Here is an 18,061-nt window from a genome sequence, read left to right on the forward strand (position 1 = left end):
AGCATGAAATATGTTTATGGGGTTGAGATAGAGAGACAAAAAAGGAGAGATGGAGGGAGGTATAAATATAGATGGCAACGGGAGAGAGGAAAGAAGAGAAAGATAGAGAAATTTAGGGAGATGTACATAGAGTGAGACAAGGGAGAGAGGGAGGGGAAGAGAGAGAAGGAGAGGGGGAGGTAGATAGACACATAACGGAAGGTAGAGAGAGAGGGAAGAAGAAAGTCTAACATATACAAATATAGACATAGAAGTTAGATATAGAAAGTCATGAATATTTTAGATTTTCACTAGAATAGATGTATTGACTTCAATGTAGTTGTTTATTTCTAATCCTATTTGATCACATGAACTTTATGAATTAATTTCAATGTAGATGTTTATTTATAATTCTATTTAATACCTTACACTAGATGCATTGATTTCAATGTCGATGTTGATTTCTACTCCTATGAGGTAAATATGGGATCGATGATAGATGAGGAGTACACTAGTAGGTTCTTAGAGTTGTTGAGGTATGTGCCTTACCTCAAGGATGAGAAAGCCAATATTTAGATATTCATTGATGGATTATCGATTTCATTCAAAGACAGGATCGATTTCAATGAGCCTAGATCATGAGAGGATACCATTCAAAGGCTAAAGCATTTCTATGAGAAATCGAAGCACAATTATGAGAATAAGCACGATTACAAGGGTAATGATAAGAATAAAGGAAAATGGGCCAAGAAGTGAGAAACACCCTAGGGTACATGTCATAAAGGGAATGAAACACCATTTAAGAAGTTCAATGCATTTGATAGAGGACGGGGACTTTGATTTAAGGAGGATAACAAGGATGCAGGTTAGAGGCCTATAGAGTGTTGGACTTGTGGCAAAGATCATTGCAGGAGAGAATTTCTACCACATCAGGGTCGTAGACAACAGATAGAGATAGTGGAAGATTTTGGGCAGAGTACTCCTAGGATCTATGCAGCACTAGATAAAAGACACAAAGATCATGAGGCATCTATTATCAAGATGGATGGTAAGCTTTATGATCAAGTTATTTCAATTTGACACATGCACCAATGTAATAGATTGCAGATCTAGACAAAGAGTTTCTAGTATGTATAGATGCTTGAAAAAGGGGACTTGGTGAATTCCTTATGCATGATGGACAAGTGGCATGCTACGAGTCATGAAAATTAAATGAGCACGAGAAAAAATACCCAACACATGATCTTGAGTTGGCAACAATAATACATGCATTGAAAATGTAGAGGCACAATCTTCTAGGCAAGAGTTTTGTATTGATGAGTGATGATAGTAGTTTGCAGTATGTATTTGACCAACTGAATTTGAATGGAAGGCAGGCTCGGTGGTTGGCCACAATTAGTAAGTTCGATTTTGAGATCCGGTATATAAAAGGTAAAGAGAACAGGGTGAGAGATGCTCTTAGAAATCATATACATGTAAATCACATAGCATCTATGAGCTCCTATGGGACATATTTATAGGATAGGGTCTTGTAGGTAGGTCAGCAAAGATGACATGTATATAGATATTGTGCACATGTCGTAGTAGAGAATAGGTACAGGTACAAGTAGTGGTACAGGTAGAGGTACATGTAGTGGTACATGTATAGGTACAGATGTAGGTGCACATCATGTATATTATCATCTCATGAGAGATGGATTGGCTAGGTTTAGAGATAGGATATATCTGCCAGATAATAGTGAGCTCAAGAAGGTGATCTTGAGGGATTTTCATGCGAAACTATATTTAGGTCACTAAGGATATCAAAAGACAGTGACAACAATGAATAAATTATATTATTGGCCGAATTTGAAGAGAGACATAGTGGAGTTTGTGGCTAGGTTCTTGGATTGTCAATAGGTGAAGGAAGAGTGTAAGAATCCACGTGGAGTGCTCTAGCCAAATATGATTATAGAGTAGAAATGGTGGGTCATTTCCATGGACTTTATCGGAGGTTTTCCAAAGACAATGAGACAACATGATTCCATCATAGTAATGGTGGACACGTTGACAAACGTAGCGCACTTCATTACGTTGAAGTCCACATTCTCAGCGAGTGATGTAGCACATGTATTCATCAGGGACGTGGTTAGATTGCATGGAGTTGCGAAGAAGATTGTGTCAGACAAGGTGATGAGCACCAGTATTGCAGCAATAATGCTGCAACTCCTGGGCTACCTTCTTTACTCTTATCAACCTAGTAGTTCATAACAAACTTGGAAGTGACGGTGCTATATGCACAAGTACTAGTTCTTACTGCAGGTTGTCACTTGGTCAACCGGCGCAAGATCACTAGTGGCTCAAGCCAACTTCTATGGATTTCAGAAGAAGCTCTAAATGTGATGAAAGGAAAGAAAGATAGATGCTATTCTAATTGCAAAAAGGAGAAAGACTAAAATGTAAAGCAAAAAAGTAAATCCTACTTAACCAACTAATCCTACTTTTGCAGAAAGCACTATGAAAACCATGAAAAGAATGCCATATATATATTCAAAGAAGTAAACAACATCTAACTAAGCTATTTCTAGAAGTAAATGAGAAGAAAAACATCTTTTTGGATTTTTATGTGAATTTGACATGTATGTGATTTATTGTTTGTGAATGTGGCAGTGAATAGGTGGTGTTGAAAGGCAGTTTTTGGGCTTGAGAGGATGTAGGATGGTGTGGTTGGGTCCTAGGAGGTCTTAGGTGGCCTTTTGGAGGCTTTTCCCAGACTCGTCCTTCAAAAGAAAGCCTATAGGAAAATCTACAGGAGGACACAGGAAATCTACAGGAGGAAAAACATCATTCTACAGGAGGCCTACAGGAGGAGGCCGAGAGTAGTTTTGACTATTTTGAGGGTGTGAGAGTGGGTGGAAAAGGTGGATGAAGGTTGGAATGAGCTGTTAGGGCACCTAGGTCTACCAAGAATCATTAGGAGAGAGAAAGGTGATTGGATGTGTTCAAGGAGAGAGGAAGAAATTCTATGGAAAATGCAGGAAACTAAGGAAGAATTGAGGGGAGACATGGGCGACCTGTAGGGCATGGATCAGATGAAGGATGGGATGGCGGATAAGCTGACCTACTGTTAGAAGATATCTGCTACATAGACAACTAACAATCAACCAATGAGATGAAGCAAGCATTGAAAGAAGTGCAACTAGAAAAACAGAGTTTTGCATCAAACTAATCTAAACTGTGATCTATGAGAGGAAATGTTGATAAATACTGCAAGAAAGGAAAGCATGGAGGAATACTATGGAAAATACAGAAATGAGCATGATGGAGAAGTTCTAAAGCAAAGAAAAGACTATTAACCAACTGAAAAGCTGTAAACACTAGAAGTCCTATGAATGAAGAAAATATATGTTTTTGGGGCAACAAGAGGGTCTTTGCCTCAAATCATGGTCCCAAAGGGAGGAACAGAGGCCAAGGTACTATTGCTAGCCTTTTAAATCTTTTATTTACCACTTCTTAACTTGCTATGGAAAGCACAAATGGAAGCAAACTACTGAATCATCAAAAGCAACCTATTCTTAACCATGAAAGAAATACATCTAACAGAAATCTAATCTACAACCAAAATAAAACATAAAAATACAAATAAAGAGGAGCTTGACTACTTGGATTGGGCCCTAACCCAAGAGCTTCAACCCTCTAAGGTAAATCAGTGCTAACTGAAAAAGTAATCCATATTTATTTCCAAAACAATAACAAGATTACATGGAATTGTCAAAATAATAAGCTCGAAGTTGAGGAGAGTTTACATAAGAAAAAGTACAACAAAAATCCAACAAAATCCAACCCTAGTGACACCCTAGGCCTCTCTACTTATACCAATGAAGCTATCAACAAATTCCTTAAAATCAGGGAGGCTTGGCTCCCAAAACTCGAGATAATCATCAGTCATCCTCCACTTGCTCGGCTACCTTCTAGTCCATGATTCGGTTGCTTGTACTCCGAACTAAATGAAGGGGAATTCGAAGTGAGGAGTAATAAATGAGGGGGATTCCCTCCTATAAGTCCTCTCCTTTGTCCACTTCGAGTTATTTCTGCCATTTTCCCATTGGATCCTTGACTTTGACCTCGAAATCTATCAATAATCTGCATTAAATACATGTTAGACCACATGGCACAATAACTAATTCAAATGACTCTATACGATGACTATTTTGACTTGTTGACCTAGGATCAACCCTAGAAGCACACAATGGGTGCTTGACCTATAAAATAAAATACCTTGAGCATGAAACCCATTCTCAAAAAATAACAATAATAATTTTGTTTTATTTTACAATTTATGAGAATCAAAAGCACATTTCATATTTATGAAGACTGAACCTAATTAAACATTTTTAAAAAATACTAACTATGAGATACATAACTCTATTGTTATATTTACCTTCTGATCCAACTTTTCCCAGTCTTCTGCTGACATTTTCCACATCTACCATGATCCCTTAATATTTATCCTACAAGAGATCCTCCATATTGAGCTTCCACAACTCAAAACTTTGTCCATTGAATTTCTCAATCCCTATCTTTTCATTGTTTTCCATATTCTTTCATCGCAAGAATCAATCCTGTAGATCTCCCAGTATAACAAGGCCTACCATAGGCACGAGAAAAACTACTCATCAATAAAGGAATCCCCTTAAAGCCAAAACAATTATGATGTCAATGGACCCCAATCGAAAGAGATGACATAACTATTTGTTGGGGGTATCATATGATTGCCCTCATGCTATACAGGAATAGGAGAAGGACTCTCCTAAATAACTGGGATAAGAGAGTCACTCTTCGATTCATGAGAATCTAACGAGACAAGAAGAACATGAGCAGTATGATCACCACTCTCTTCTAGAACAGAGCAAGCAACTAGTGAAGAAACAAATTCAACACTCTTTTCGACCATTGATTGGTCGGGAATAGACACAAGACAGTTTTTCTCAGGAAGAGTAGGATGTTGGAAATAATACTGAGAGGGGGGGTGAATCAGTATTATATAATTCTTTTAATAAATCTTCTTTATTTGTTCTTTGAATTATTTTGCATGTCAGTACCATAAAATAATGAGCATGAACAAAAGAAAACAGATAGTCACACCAAAGAACACAAGATGTAAGGTGGAAACCCAATGTGGGTGAAAACCACCTGCTGCAATATGTCTCTATCTTCTTTCAAATTAGAAACTCCTTTTACAATGGTTTTGTACTGGTGCAGACCTTTACTAGTACGCAGGCTGCAACTTGCAGAGAGCTACAACTCTCTCTCGTTTTCCAGTCTCTCTTGGAAGGGAGCTACAACCCCCCACTTCTTTTCTTACAAGGACCACTTTTCATAAATTTTCAAACTGGATCCATAAGCATCAATTGATCATCAAGTATAAGAGAATCACCGAATCAACTGTAGTAACCAGATCAACAATAATAGGACCAAACCCAGAACACAACAATGATAAACAAAGATTTTAAGAGAAGTAAGCACCCTGCTCAATTGCTTGCCTGCTTACGTAAGCACCCTGCTCAACTGCTGGCCTGCTTACTGTACTCACCCTGCTCAACTGCTTGCCTACTTCCCGGACGCACCCTGCTCAACTGCTAGCCTGCGTCCCGGACGCACCCTGCTCAACTACTAACCTGCGTACCTCGCTCTGAGTCTATTGAACTGCCTGCGTATGTACGCACCTGCAACCCTTCTGTGCCTGCGTACCGGCGCACCTACAGCTCTTCTGTGCCTGCGTACGGGCGCACCTGCAGCTCTTCTGTGCCTCCATACCGGCGCACCTGAACCCTTCTGCGCCTGCGTACCGGCGCACCTGAAACGCTTCGTTTCTGCGTATGTACGCACTTTTCTCTTACTACACCTGCGTACCTCCAGACATAGATGATTTCAAGACTTCAGAAGTAACCCAGATAGTCAGATCTACAGATCTGAACATGCGCCGAAGAGATCTCGGTCCATCAGTAGATTCGCCTTGTTTAGATCTAGACGAGATCTCGCCCTCATAAGATATTCAACCCAAAACTTGCACAAGCCAAATGAACTCCTTTGCTTTATATAGGCAAGATCCTCCTAAAATCATGGAACAATACCACGAGCCGACACCATAGTAACCCAATACCGTCGGCTAAATACCAAGAGTAACACATAAGAAAACCCCACATGTGAATTTCTTTGCCTTGAAATGTGTGCACTGGGGGTACGCACCTCCTGAACGGCTGGCCTGCGTATCTGGACGCAGTCCCTGCATGGTGTACCTGCGGGTACGCACCTTCTGAACTGATTTCCTGCGTACTTCTTAATTTTCAATAAATTGAGAGCCTTGCCACGGGAGTTGCCATCAAGTACAACATCTGTAACATATAGCCATACCAGAAACATAATGCCAACAATCTCCCCCTTTGGACTTGATGGCAACCTCTCAAACTTCTCAAACTTCAGCTTCATTCTCCCCCTTTGACATCAAGGGCAAAGGGGTATGCTCCCCCTAAGATCATGCTCCCCCTGAATATGAACCAGATCTGCAACAAAGAACCATAATCCACCATGAAAGAGATAGAGACATATTGCAGCTACTTCCAAGATCTCCTTCTGCACATCCTCCATAATGCCAACAATGCATTATATGCTCCCCCTGAACCTGTACCATCAATTAGAAGAGGTTCAGCAATAAGATGATGCATCAACAACCCCCAACTTTTGCCTGAGGTATTCAAAAGTGTCCCTGGGCAATGGTTTGGTGAGAATATCAGCAACTTGTTCCTTAGAAGGAACATACTCCAACTTGACCTTCTGTTCAAGCACTTGTTCCCGGAGAAAATGATACTTGATTGGTATGTGCTTGGTTTTTGAATGCATAACAGGATTCTTTGAGATGCTGATTGCACTTGTGTTATCACATAAGATGGGGATTGGTGGTGTACAAGTGATTTGAAAATCCTGCAAAGTCTGCATCATCCAGAGGAGTTGGGTGCAACAAGATGCAGCAGCGATATATTCCGCTTCAGCTGTAGACAAGGCAATCGAACTCTGTTTCTTACTGAACCAAGATACCAGTCTGGAACCCATAAAGAACGCACCACCACTTGTGCTTTTCCTGTCATCCACGCTTCCGGCCCAATCTGCATCTGTATAAGCATGAAGTGTAAGATCTGTATCTCTAGGATACCATAAGCCATAATTTTGAGTCCCTTGAAGATATTTGAAAATTCTCTTCACTGCCTGAAGATGAGTCTCCTTCGGATTTGCCTGAAATCTTCCAACTATTCCAACTGCATGCATGATGTCTGGTCGGGTACCTGTCAAATAAAGTAAACTTCCAATCATAGATATGTAGGTTGGTTGATGTACTGCTGCAGATTCATCATTTGCACTGAGGCTACATCCGTGACCATGGGTGTACATACTGGTTTTGCATCTTCCATACCATATTTCTTCAAAATCTGTTTGAGATACTTGGTTTGAGATAAAAAGATTCCTCCTTCTTTTTGTTGGATTTGCAAACCAAGGAAATATGTCAGTTCTCCCAGCAAGGACATTTCAAATTCTTTCTGCATGACCGAGGCAAAGTTTTGACTCATAGCTTCTTCATTGCTCCCAAAAATAATGTCATCTACATATACAACAAGTATTAGCAATTTTCATTTTCAACTTTTATATAAAGATTGCTATCTGCTGATCCTTTTGAAAAGCCTTGTTGATGAAGATATTTGTCCAAACGGTAGTACCAAGCCCTTGGAGCTTGTTTGAGACCATAGAGAGCCTTTTTCAATCTGCATACAAGATTTGGATCATTTCCAAGAATGAACCCATCTGGCTGTTCAATGTACACTTCTTCTTCCAAGTCTCCATTCAGAAAGGCTGATTTCACGTCCATTTGAAATACTTTGAAGTTTTGAAAACTTGAGAGAGCAAGGAACATTCAGATGGCCTCAAGTCTTGCAACAGGAGCAAAGGTTTCTTCAAAGTCTATTCCTTCTTGCTGTGCATACCCTTTACAAACAAGTCTGGCTTTGTTTCTAATTACTTCTCCATTTTCATTCAATTTATTTTTGAAGACCCATTTTGTTCTGATAACATTCTTATCTTTTGGTCTAGGAACCATCTCCCAAGTGTTGTTCTTTTCGATCTGCTCAAGTTCTTCATCCATTGCTTTCACCCAACATTCATCTTTGCATGCCTCTTTCACATTTTGTGGTTCAGTAGAGGAGAGTAATGCCAAATAGCTTGAAGCTTCTGCAACTGTTCTTCTTGTTTGTACACCTGCTTCTTTCTGCCCCATAATCTGAGATTTTGGATGATTCTTCTGAACATATCTGGATGGAGTCTTTTCTTCTATTCTTGTTTGCTCCTCTGGATCTTCTTCTTGAGGTTCTTCTTCTTCATCATTCTGTCGTTGGGGGTAGCCTTCATCTTCTTCGATGTCTTCATGATGTACTTGCCTAGGAATGTATCCCTTTTCATCAACCACTACATCAATGCTGTCAACAATTCTGCCAAGTCTTTTATTGTAGCATTTGTATGCTTTGCTATGTGGAGAGTAACCAAGAAGAATGCCTTCATCTGCTCTAGGTTCAAGTTTGCCAAGCTGCTCATCCATATTCTTGATATAGCATTTGCTCCCAAAGATTTTGAAGTGCTTTACTGAAGGAGTCCTACCACTCCAGAGCTCATGAGGAGTTTGAGTGCTGTTCACCCAGACATTTGTTTTGTTGAGAATAACAACCGCAGCATGTGCAGCTTCACCCCAGAAGGTTGCGGGAGTTCCTGACTCATCAAGCATAGCACGAGCCATTTGTTGGATTGTTCTGTTCATCCTTTCCACAACTCCATTTTGCTGAGGAGTTCTTGCTGTAGAGAATTCTCTTCTTATCCCATGTTCTTCACAGAAATCGAAAAATTCATTTGAAGTAAATTCCCCACCTCTATCAGATCTGAGGCACTTAATTTTGTGACCTGATTGATTTTCAACCAAGGCTTTGAAGGATTTGAATTTTTCGAATGCTTCATCTTTGTGCTTCATAAGTCCTAACCAGACAAACCTGGAGAAATCGTCAATGAATAATATCAAGTATTCTTCTCCTCGAGGTGTTCTTTTCCTGAAAGGACCGCATGTATCTGTATGTACTAGCTCAAGAGGCATGCTAGCTGATCCTTCTTTCTCTGGAAAGTTAGTTCTGGTTTATTTTCCAAACTGACATGATTTGCATATGGTGTTGTCAGGAATTTTGATATCTGGAAGATCACGAACTGCCTGATATTTGCATGCTTTCCTTATTTGTGAAAAGCTTAGATGTCCCAACCTCTGATGCCATAACCAGTGCTCATCATCCTTGCTCAGATAGCATTGTTGTTGTCCTTCTTCAAATATGTACAGATTATTTGGAGTTCTTTTACCTTTGATCACTGTTTTACCTGTATCAAGATCACGAACAAGACATCCATTTGATCTGAATATAACCTCGGTTCTTTGATCACACATCTGGCTGACACTTAGAAGATTATGCTTCAATCCATCAACATACAAAACATTTCCAGCCTTGACCTTTTCTTTTAACTGAGCAATGCCTTTTCCTTTTATAGTTGCAGGAGTATCATTTCCAAAAGAGACTTTCTTTCCCTTTTCTAGAGTAGAATAAGACTCAAGTTTTTCTTTATCACCTGTCATATGATTCGAACATCCACTGTCAGTGTACCATAGATTTTCCTGTCCCTCTGCATAAAATGCTATCCCACATCTTTCTGTTTGAGGTTCCTTTATTCTCCATGTTTTGGTGCTTGAGGCTTGTTCCTTTTTCTGCTGAAACCTGCTCCTGCATTCAGAGTCTTCATGACCAAAGTTATTGCAAATAGAACATTCAACTTCATTTTCAAGAACCGAAAAGTTGTTATAGGTCCTTTTTGTAATCCCCGTCATACTTCTTTGTTTTTGAGCTTCCCTAGTCATGATCATTTTATATGCAACACATTGAGCTGCTTTGTGACCAAAGTTATGGCAAGAAAAGCATTTCCATTGAAGAAACTTCTGCGGTTATCAAATCTACCAGCCAATTGATTGTAATTTCTATTGTCATCTATTCTTGAACCAAATTGAGAAGATTTTACCTGTGGCTGGTTGTAGCTTTTGTTCACCCTTAAGATGGATTGCCCCTGATAGTTTCTGTTTGTAATTTGTCCCTGCTTTACCTGATGATCTTCATTGTGCTTTTGCTCATTTCTTCTTGCTGCATCAAGATAACTTTTTGAGGTGGATGCTTGAGAGGTTTCTCCATTATAGCCCAGACCTGTCTTGTTTAGAGGAGACCGCTGCACATTGATAATCTCATCCAAAGTTTCAGATCCTTTGACAAACTTGAGATTAATAGCTTTTGTTTTCTCAATCTCTTTTCTAAGACCAACAATTTCACCTTCTAATTTTTCAAGATGTTTTTCCTTTTCATCAATTTGAAATTGTAGAGTATCAATGATCATGTTCTTTTCTTCTATACATCTCTTGAGTCTAGTAATTTCATCATAAAGGTTATCCACATCTATAGCATCCATATAATCATCATCTTCAAATGCCATTAACAACTTATATTCATTACCTTGTTCATCTTCATCACTGTTTGATAGACCATCACTATCTTCATGAGTGTAGTAGCTTTTCTTATTTGCATTTTGTTTCTTGTTCCATCTAGCAGGTTCCTTTTCTTTATCCTTATAAGGACATTTTGTAGCATAATGACCTACTCTTCCACAAGAAAAGCATTTAAAAGGTAACTTACCTCTGAACCTTCCAGAACCCCTTTGAATATTTCTGACAAAATTTGATTCTTCTTCCTCTTCTTCTGGGACGTGGCTCGCTTCATAATAATATCCTTTCCCTGATGCCTTGAAAGCAGCTTCTCTTCTGTCTGATGGACCTCCCTTCCTCATTTCATAAGCAGTTAGAATTCCATGTAGCTGAGACATAGTAAGAATTCGTAGATTTTCCTTTTCTTCTATTGCAGATACTTTAGATTCAAACTTGGGGGACAATGATCTTAGAACCTTTTCAACCACAACAACCTCTTTTATTTCTTCACCCAAATTTTTCATACAGTTAACAACCTCATCTACCCGAAGAAAATAGTTAGCCACACTTTCATCATTATACATTTTGAGAGTCTCATACTGAATTCTGAGAGTTTGAAGTTTAGCACGTTTTACCTGTTCATCTCCTTCATAGCTCGTGACAATTTTGTCCCATATCTCTTTTGCGGATTTATAGTGCATTACCTTCATGAATTCTGATTGAGATATACATCCTAATAGAGTACTGACTGCTTTCGCATTTGTTTCATACTTCTATTTTTCGGCTGCATCCGTAGGAGTAGCTGAAGGAAAAGCGTAGCCTGTCTCTACGATGTCCCAAACTTCTGTACCAAGAGATTGAAGATAGGCAGTAACTCTTACCTTCCAATAATTGAAGTTTGTCCCATCAAAAACCGGTGGCCTGATTGATGCTTCTCTCTCGTAGTTGCTCATGATGAACGATCTACCTTCAAGCGATCAAGCTTCTCTGAAGGACCTGCTCTGATACCAATTGTTGGAAATAATACTGAGAGGGGGGGTGAATCAGTATTATATAATTCTTTTAATAAATCTTCTTTATTTGTTCTTTGAATTATTTTGCATGTCAGTACCATAAAATAATGAGCATGAACAAAAGAAAACAGATAGTCACACCAAAGAACACAAGATGTAAGGTGGAAACCCAATGTGGGTGAAAACCACCTGCTGCAATATGTCTCTATCTTCTTTCAAATTAGAAACTCCTTTTACAATGGTTTTGTACTGGTGCAGTCCTTTACCAGTACGCAGACTGCAACCTGCAGAGAGCTACAACTCTCTCTCGTTTTCCAGTCTCTCCTGGAAGGGAGCTACAACCCCCTACTTCTTTTCTTACAAGGACCACTTTTCATAAATTTTCAAACTGGATCCATAAGCATCAATTGATCATCAAGTATAAGAGAATCACCCAATCAACTGTAGTAACCAAATCAACAATAATAGGACCAAACCCAGAACACAACAATGATAAACAAAGATTTTAAGAGAAGTAAGCACCCTGCTCAACTGCTTGCCTGCTTACGTAAGCACCCTGCTCAACTGCTGGCCTGCTTACTGTACTCACCCTGCTCAACTGCTTGCCTGCTTCCCGGACGCACCCTGCTCAACTGCTAGCCTGCGTCCCGGACGCACCCTGCTCAACTGCTAGCCTGCGTACCTCGCTCTGAGTCTATTGAACTGCCTGCGTATGTACGCACCTGCAACCCTTCTGTGCCTGCATACCGGCGCACCTGCAGCTCTTCTGTGCCTGCGTACGGGCGCACCTGCAGCTCTTCTGTGCCTGCGTACCGGCGCACCTGAACCCTTCTGCGCCTGCGTACCGGCGCACCTGAAACGCTTCGTTTCTGCGTATGTACGCACTTTTCTCTTACTGCACCTGCGTACCTCCGGGCATAGATGATTTCAAGACTTCAGAAGTAACCCAGACAGTCAGATCTACAGATCTGAACATGCACCGAAGAGATCTCGGTCCATCAGTAGATTCGCCTTGTTTAGATCTAGACCAGATCTCGCTCTCATAAGATATTCAACCCAAAAACTTGCACAAGCCAAATGAACTCCTTTGCTTTATATAGGCAAGCTCCTCCTAAAATCATGGAACAATACCACGAGCCGACACCATAGTAACCCAATACCGTCGGCTAAATACCAAGAGTAACACATAAGAAAACCCCACATGTGAATTTCTTTGCCTGGAAATGTGTGCACTGGGTGTACGCACCTCCTGAACGGCTGGCCTGCATATCTGGACGCGGTCCCTGCATGGTGTACCTGCGGGTACACACCTTCTGAACTGATTTCCTGCGTACTTCTTAATTTTCAATAAATTGAGAGCCTTGCCACGGGAGTTGCCATCAAGTACAACATCTGTAACATATAGCAATACCAGAAAAATAATGCCAACATAACTATTTGTTGGGGGTATCATATGATTGCCCTCATGCTATACAGGAATAGGAGAAGGACTCTCCTAAATAACTGGGACAAGAGAGTCACTCTTCGATTCATGAGAATCTAACGAGACAAGAAGAACATGAGCAGTATGATCACCACTCTCTTCTGGAACAGAGCAAGCAACTAGTGAAGAAACAAATTCAACACTCTTTTCGACCATTGATTGGTCGGGAATAGACACAAGACAGTTTTTCTCAGGAAGAGTAGGATGGGAAAGAGATGAATCCAAGTCAATCTCTTTACCAATTGGGAGAGATTTAGAAGAAAGCCTCTGATAACCAATAGGAAGTTGGGGTTGAGGAGCTGCAAGGTTTTTGAAAACTTTGGAAGATTTATCCATAAGAGGACAAAGGTGAAGAAGATGCTCTCCTTCACATAACCTATAAGGAAATATAACCTTCCCTTTATTCTTACCATCACTCGCCGAGGGCATAGCATCGACATGATCTTCAGAGGTCGACAAGGATGGTTGGTTCAGGTCTTGAGACCATACCTCTAAGACACTGGGAATGCCACGATAGTCTCGAAGGAGATGGTCACCCTTACACAACCTCCAAGGGAAATTGACCTTCCGTGGAGGATCAGAAGTTTTGTCTATAGGAGGTGCATTTGGAGTAATATCTTCACGGTTGGCCTCTCGCTTACTTGACTTCTTCTTCTTTGTCTTCTTCTTCTTCTTCTTAGCCTCCTGGTTACTGGATTTCAAACTTTCACCAAGCGAAGTAGAAGAGGAGGGTGAAGAAATGGGGGAAGAAGGCGAGGGGTCATCCTTAGAATCATCATGATGTGATTCGAATGAAGGAGATGGCAGGGCAGGAGTTGGGACACTCGAGACAACCAAGGTCGAAAATAACTAGACAGGTAAACCAATGGTTAACCTAGGGAGGGACAACATTGCCATATAAGGAGCACCATAATTTCCAAAAGAAGGAAAAGGACCAAGATTCCCATCCGAGGGGCACCCTTGACTAGTAGACTCTGGGAATGTTGCCATTGGAATCAACCCTAAAGAATCATTAAGGAAGATAACTTTAACTAGGAATATTTCATGGGCATAAAACTTTACCTTTTCATATTTTAAGAGTCTAGAAAAGGACAAAAGGTGGCTCTATCACTTTTGATTCGAAACAAGCTCGAAAGGAAAAATGCTCAAATGATCTTTTAAGTTTAATGAGTCGAAAAGATCAAATGACTACTCTGGATGGTCTAGGTAAAAAGGATTACTAGGCAACCGTGAACTACAGAATACCTCGTAGCGAATCGAGAAGTACGGGCAACAATCTCCCTGAATGTTGTTTTTGGTGTATCAAGTTTGCAAGGCAGCGGAATCGACTTCCTATGGATAAAGGATTGTAGCCTAGAGGGGTCTCCTGTTATATACTCAACGATACGGGGAGCACAAATCCGTACTAGCGTTGTCTAGTGTCGAAGCTAATGACAAATACTAGGCTTAAAGATGCTGAAACACATCTCTAGCCTAGACCTTCTAGATGTGATCGTTAAGTTTCAATGCTTCCTTAGGTTAATTCAATAAATTTTAATGGTTGATCTTGAATTAGGTTTCAATTACAAGGCCCTACTTCTTTCATCTGACAAAACTTCTACATGCAGCTATATGAGAAAAGAGATCTTTGTCGATGAAAGTTAACACTAATTGAGAGATAGGGAACACAAAATCAATGCAAACAATCAAAGAATGAAATCTTTCTATAATAAATCTCCTAAATGCACTTAATCTTCCTATAACAACATAAGAAGTTTAATTTCATTTCCAATTCTTATGATGATGCAATTCTAGCTTCTCAATAACGCTACTAATCCAATATTTTCGCTTAAGTAAACTAGAATGTTCTTCTTCTTTTCATAAAATGCAAAATGAATCTTTCATATAAAGCACTTTCAATGAAATTTTTCACAATTTCAAACAAACAAGCATTAATCAAATCCAAAGCATTATAAATGAAACTAAAAGAAACTTCTTCCCTTAATCAAACAAACCAAACACATAAATGCTTCAATCGACAAACCAAGAAATGTAATCTATGCTTGGAAAGGGAAGAGAGACACTCGAAATAAAAGAACAAACGAGACTCTTTCACTCATTCAATTGAAAACAAAGAATCATAGTCACTTCTCAGTGGAAGAAGAGAGTCTGAGGGTCAAGACACACTAGCATTGGAATGGGAGAAATTCTGATTTTTCTTAACTCAAAGACTGGAGCGACTTTTGGGCCAAAAGTAGTGCTGATCGACATGAATGACTAGTACTACAACTAGTGTTGATGTTTGATTGGCGCGAATTTTTGGCCAAAAATAGTGCCAATCGAAGTATTCAAAGAAAAAATAAAAAATAACTTCACACAGTGCTAGACTTAACACATCAAAGGGTGGGATAAACCAAGCAAGCCCACAAAGCAAGATAAATGAAGCTTTCTAGTCACGGAGAAAATGATCAAAAAGGACTACGGGGTCAAAATCACAAGAGCAGAACACACTGACCAAGATTGGGGTCAAGCCATAATCTTCACTTATAGGCATTGGTGTGACTACCTAACTGACAACAAGTGTGAGAGACTGGTCGACGCAACTGTTAGCAGATTAAGTGTGCTAGTTGAGATAAGTAAGGAAAAATAATATTTTTTTGAAAACGGGGACCAGATTTGCTACTATGAATTTTAGACTCAGACTAGTAAACAAGAGAAAATAAACAGAACTGAAGGGAAAACATGGAACTAGAAAAGTTCTCATGAAATCATGAAATCCAAAACAAACAAAAGGATTGGGATCCCTAGTGGAGTTGCCAATTTGTAGTGAAGTAAAATTATAAGCGCGGATACGAACAAATTCCTCTAGCTCGATAATGGGTCTAGCCACAACAGATACATTCTATGGAATATTTCCCTGGGTTAGAATCAATTAAGAGGACCTATCTCTTGGTCACTTATCCTGCTTGATGATGTCCTTGCTTGCTCGCTCCAGTAATCTCTCACTTCCTTCTTCAAGCTCCTGAAACAAGTAAACAACAACAACACACAAACATAGTAATAGACAAATTGCAATTCAACCTGCTTAACAATTCAAGAAGAATTAAGACACACAAATGTAATATTACAAAAAATGTAGGAAATCAATCGATAGTTACATATATTAATATCAGAGAGAGATTACAACCATTCGTCTTGACGTTGCAGTCTTCCTCTCACAAGACCAGGTTCCCACACACTTCTGCTAGCGTTCCACGATGGCTTCAAAAAACAATAGTTTTAAAGCTCTTCCCTTTAGGCTTCACTCCAAACAAAAACACACTTCTCGCTCACATAACTAGATAGATACAAATAGTAATAGCTTGCTTGTCTACTCCAAACCAAAATAACATCAAAATTTTGCAACTATAACACTCACACTAGTTTGTGCTTGGGAAGAAGGGAGGTATATATAGAAAATATGGATGGGAGATGGATCCTCTTCTCATGGGAGAAGGACTTACCCCTTTAGGTAGTTCCATCATTATAGGGGAAAGGAGCCCAAACTATCATCCTCAACCCCATCTAGCCAAACCATTTACCAGACTTCTGTTACGGAGCTTATAGAGCTGGAAGCTTCGGCTATAATTTAAAAAACTTTCCGTAATAGGATTTGTGTGACTGAAACATAGCTCAATCACTCCAGTCAATGCGAGGAGTAGTGCTAATATCTGCACATAGGATCGGGGGAGACAAAGGCCATTAGTGCCCGTCTTGTAAACTGTGCAAAATATAAGTTTCAGGGGAAATGGTGCAAAAGGGAAATGATCTACTCATGAAGAGGGACACAATGGGAGTTTCTTCATGAAGGCAAAGCATGTGAGGTTCACTCTAGAGGTCCTCTAGGATCAAGGAATGGGGAGTATGAGGACAGTGACAAAATGTTGTGTAACAACAGGAAGTAGATTATCATCTCACGAGAGATGGACTGGCTATGTTTAGAGAAAGGATATATGTGCGAGATAATAGTGAGCTCAATAAGGTGATATTCAGGGAGTTTCATGCTAAACCATATTTAGGTTACCCAGGATATCAGAAGACACTAACAACAATGAATAAATTCTATTATTGTCCGAATTTGAAGAGAGACATAGTAGAGTTTGTGGCTAGGTGCTTGGATTATTAGTACGTGAAGGAGGAGTGCAAGAATCCATGTGGAGTGCTATAGTCGAATCTGATTCTAGAGTTGAAATGGGGGCTCATTTCCATGGACTTTATCATAGGTTTTCCAAGGACAGTGAGACAACATGATTCCATCATAGTAGTGGTAGACAGGTTGACAAAGGTAGCGCACTTCATTACATTGAATTCCACATTCTTAGCAAGCGACATGGCACAGGTCTTCATCAAGGACGTTATCAGATTGCATAGAGTTTTGAAGAAGATTGTGTCACACGAGGATGTGAAGTTCACTTAAAAGTTTTGGAAGGAGTTGTTTATAGGTTTGGGAATAGAGTTGTCCTTTAGTAAAACTTATCATCAACAGATAGATGGACATATTGAGAGGGTCAAAAAGATATTAGATGATATGTTTAGGATGTATGTGATTCATGATCAGAAAAAGTGGGAAGATTATCTTCCACTGGTAGAGCTCGCTTACAATAATGGGTATTAGGAATAATTGAAGATGAGTCCATTTTAGGTATTTTATGGGCAAAGTTTCAATAACCCAATCAATTGGAGTGATATGGTTAACAGGGTGTTGATTGGACCATACATGTTTGTATAAGTAGAATAGGAAATGTATTTAATCAAGAATGATTTGAAAGCAACACAAGATAGGAAGGACTATGCAAATTAGAATAGGTTGTTCAAGGAGTATCACGCTGGGGAAAATGTGTACTTTCACATCAAACAAAAGAAGAGGCCTTGTAAAAGCTTGTGTTGAGTTACTAGTCCTAGAAACCTTGTTTGCAAAATTGCTCTATAAGCCCTTGGTGTGTCGAGTTACTAATCCTCGAAGCCTTAGTTGGAACAAATCCTCTAGAGACA

This window comes from Pinus tabuliformis, chromosome 3_2, assembly GCF_031772625.1.
Source record: "Pinus tabuliformis cultivar Carrire ecotype Pingquan chromosome 3_2, CPIR1, whole genome shotgun sequence".
NCBI classification, from domain to species: Eukaryota; Viridiplantae; Streptophyta; class Pinopsida; order Pinales; family Pinaceae; genus Pinus; species Pinus tabuliformis.